Genomic DNA, 4592 nt, shown 5'->3' on the forward strand with positions numbered 1-4592 from the left:
CTTTCTGTCTTTCTTTCTCCCTGACTGTCTGTCCATGTGTCTGTGCGTCCATTGAAAGCATATCTCTCTAAATTGGGCACCGATTTGCACCATATTTTCTCAGTATGGAGGCAATAACACACTCATTACATTTTCATGTAATTAAAATGTAACTAGCAAAGGATAAGTGTCGTATTATCAACCATCAATTGATTTTAACCCTAACTATTATTGATATTATCTTAACTTAATAATAATTAGTCCATAAATAATAACTTTTTTTGAAGTGAAACATTATTATTTTTAAGAATGATTAAATTGTTATGTAGGCCTAACCATGGACTTATCCGTAAAATGGAAACAAAATTGATTTATTGTACAATGTAATAATGTTTAAAACATCCTTCTCAGAACTGGAATGTTTAAGTTCCCAGAATGCACCACTTCCCTCCAGTGATGGCTCATCAATCGGAATGCAACATCCGCTGGCATGTTGGCAATGCTAGCATCACCAGTGATGCGTGAGGTAATGGGCCTATAGGAAAGGCAAGTCAGGGAAGGCAAAGGGCAAGGCCAGTGCTTTATAAAGGAAGAAATCCCATGAAATAAACGATGGCTGGCAGGTGACAACATTTGGTTCATTTCTGACAGGAGAAATTAGCTATTTCTTTCTTCATTATACAAGAATACATTAAATAACTGTAATCATGGTGTCCTGTCTGGGATCCATCAGAACATTGATCCGTATCTGATGTTAATTGAGGGGACATGGAAAAGGGAATAATGGAATTTCCATTAATGATCACTTGACGATTGGAAAAAAATCATAAATAAAGGACCATGACGTATGTCATCATAAAGTAATTTCCAGACATGGGAGGGGCTTGCTGTTCAAACCACAATGTCCTTCTGAGTTATCATCAAAGTGGCATGCATGCATAGCGCCATACTTATGATCCGGTCCGTCAGGTATCACTTGTATTGACCATCATTGCTATGCTGATGACACGGAGATCTATGTATCTCTATCACCAAATGACTATCGGCCCATAGATCTGCTGTGCCAGTGCATTGAGCAAGTCAAAGACTGGATGTGCTGAGATATCCTTCAAACTAAATGAGGAAAAAAAACCGAGATAATTGTATTTGGTGCTAAAACGGAAAGGCTTAAAGTGACACAACACCTTCACTCTATGTTCCGGAAAACCTCAATCAAAGCCAGAAGTCTAGGGGTTATCATGGATTCAGATTTACATTTCGACATATCAAATCAGTTACAAAATCTGCATATTATCACCTTAAAAATGTAGTAAGACTTAGAGGGCTCATGTCCACCGAAGACTTACAAAAACTCGTGCATGCTTTTATCACTTTTAAGCTTGATTACTGCAATGGTCTCCTTACAGGTCTCCCAAAAATGTTTCTTCAATCGTTACATTGGCTTCCTGTAGGTCAGAGAATTGATTTTAAAATCATGTTACTAACCTATAAATCCCTGCATGGTTTAGGGCCAAAATATTTAACAGATATACTTCCACTCCATAAGCCTTCTAGAACACTAAGATCTTCTGAGACCAATCTGTTAATTATCCCCAGAGTAAACACGAAACATGGGAAAGCAGGATTTAGTTACTATCCAACAAATAGCTGGAATTACCTCCCTGAGGATCTAGCCTTAAAAAAAGGCAAATTCCTTCCAATCTGGCTGACTGTCTGTCCGAGTGTCCGTGTGTCCATCAATAGGGTATCTCACAAAGTCGGGCACGGATTTGCACCAGAGTTGCTTGGTATCGGTTATGGGTAGGGGTGGGCAGATTGATCCAGACACATCGATACTAAACATAATACATCTAGTTTTTGAAGATGAATTCTAGCGTCAGTAGGATCAATAGCATGTGTTTCAGATTCTCTTTTCTAAGTTCTCTCCCTTTCCCAAAGAGTAAAACTCCCTTTGCAAACAACATTTTATTGTCATCTCACAGGCACCGCAAGGTGTGTTGGAAAGCTGTTATTAGACTATATTATACTTATACTTGAATCAAAAGCTATTATGTGGAACGGGCGGATCATAAGCTCATCTCTTTAAGGCTATAGTTTAAATGTTCCGTTCAGGGGGGACATTGCAACATGGCTCCATACCTTACTGAAGCCTCAAAATGTTGACAGACTTGTTTTAATGACTGTGGTTCACATTTTATGAAACATACCCATCCCTCTCATCTTACGCACGAAGACCAGACAAAGAGGAACTTGTTTAAAGGTTGTTGAAGTAAGAGAATTCAACTCGAGACTGAAGTTGTTCGCTTCTAGGTTCAGTGTCTGATTCATGATGCTGTTGCATTTAAGCTAAAATCAGGAGTGTTCTCTTGCTGTGTCCAAATTTGATATTTTCTGTTGCAGTTCCTTTTGCATGGAGTAAATTACTGCAATCAACGTTTCGATTGAAAACGTTGATTGACGTTGTGATTCTCATTTGATCAAGAATCGCGCAACCCTACAGTGACGTTTACTCTAATCAAAAGCATATTCTTTCCACATATAGTAGCTTGGTGGTGAAGTTGTACTGTGAATAGGTGGAAGGTACATAGAGGTAGTAGGGCTATTTTTAAGTTCTCCACAATAGAGAGTGTATATTTCTGTTTTTTGCCCTAATTTGTCCTGTGTTTTAACATCCATTCAGTTGAAAGCAAATGGCTTGCTACATACATGCTTCAGTTGGGAATCAAACCTAGGTTTCGCAGCTGGCAGGTTGACATGATCGACTACCATTCACCTTTTAATGTTTGCTCACCTTTGGCATAACTTCACATTCACCGGCAGAATATATGCAATGTTTGTAAAGGGTCAATGACCATTGATGTCAGACTTGCTCCGATCACGTAGTCTTCTCTTGCATGTCCTATGGCCTTCTGGTGTCATTAACGTGTCACTGGAAAGGTTAATACATGATGACGCTTCATGGACAAACAGCTTACTGGGCGGAGTTCTGTGTTCTTAAGACATCCCTGGATTCTGTAATTGGTCTACTGTCTGTAGTTGATGTTTTAAATTGATCTATAGTGTGCGTTCACACTATTGATCCGAAGCAAAGCGAATATACTACCCGCATGTTCACCAAAGTACCCAGGTTTGAGTGTTTTCAAGCATATTGGAGGAGAAGGGTCTCTCTTGTGAACAACAACGTAGCTTCCCGCCAATTCCTTCTCAACCATGGCCGAGATACTTGCTGTGGAAGTACCAGAGATGTCATGGGTTATAATATCATCCGGATATATCACACTTCGGCCTTGATATTATATGTGTAGCGTAGTATACGCTACACGTGAACCTCCTAAGATGGCACAATTTGATTAGTTCGCTATCTCGGGATATTGGGCAATGTCCCATGATTGAGATCTCAAACTCAGGATATTGTTTTCATTGCAGAATGTCCCGCTTTGCAAGTGTTTCAGAGGAAGAAATTCAAGAAATTCAACAAAATGCTATCCCTAAAAACACATAACAGCAACACAATATGGTCTTCACTTTTTCAAAGGTAAAATGTTCTTATTATTTGTAAAACAGCAAGTAAAACAGCTCGTGAAGGTCATCTCTTCACGCTAATAAAAGCAAATAAACCGCTAATAAATACGAATAAATCCCGGCAAAAAGTGTTATTTTGTTTACTTTTGGAGTGTTCATATGTAGTATATACTAAAACAATTATTCACCTCAGGCTCCGTGAATAGTGGGGTTATTCCCAACTTTTCACTTCGCCTTTGGCAAATAATTATTATAAAGATATTATAGAGACCTGGGAGTGTGCAAACTGCAACAATCACATAATCACATCGTCCGCATGTAACAGGTTTTTGGCCATTCATAAATTCGAAAATTTGCCTCTAGTCATGTCTTTTCATTGACTTTGTATGGATTTGCACCTTCATCTTTGGTGTGACAGTGTATCGCGTGCGAGGGCAATATGAGTTTCTGTTTGATTGTTTCCTTGTTAAATGTAATGGGGAGAGTGAGTATGGCAACAAAAAAAGGAATTATCCACAAATTAATTAAAATGTTTATAACAGGTAACAGGTACAAATAAAGTAAAAAAAAGAAAAGAAAAAACAAGAAGAAAAGAAACAAATGACACGTAAATGACAAAAAAAAATAATAAATGAGTGGAGAAACATAACAAACTACAAAATGCAATTCCTGCAGAAAATGCTTAGAGTGTTGTAGTGCAAAATGAGGATGAAAATGTTTTAGTAAAGCCACTTAATTTAAGACGTAAAGAAATGTTAAACGGTTTATATTAATGAAAAGAGTCTAAATGGAGTAAACAATGTAAACCAAGAATGTAAATAGTGAATACATTTGAGATAAAAGAACGAATAGTTGAGCAGTTCCGATAAAGTATGTGTGTGTGTGTGTGTGTGTGTGTGTGTGTGTGTGTGTGTGTGTGTGTGTGTGTGTGTGTGTGTGTGTGTGTGTGTGTGTGTGTGTGTGTGTGTGTGATCTTTCATGTGACATGTTAGTGTAGATAGCATGACGTTAAAAATATCATTTTCAAGCATGTTGTTAGCATTGAGCTTCTACCGGGAGTACACCGGATATGTAGCAATCGCCTAGCCTCT

This window comes from Gadus chalcogrammus, chromosome 8 (genome assembly GCF_026213295.1).
Source record: "Gadus chalcogrammus isolate NIFS_2021 chromosome 8, NIFS_Gcha_1.0, whole genome shotgun sequence".
NCBI classification, from domain to species: Eukaryota; Metazoa; Chordata; class Actinopteri; order Gadiformes; family Gadidae; genus Gadus; species Gadus chalcogrammus.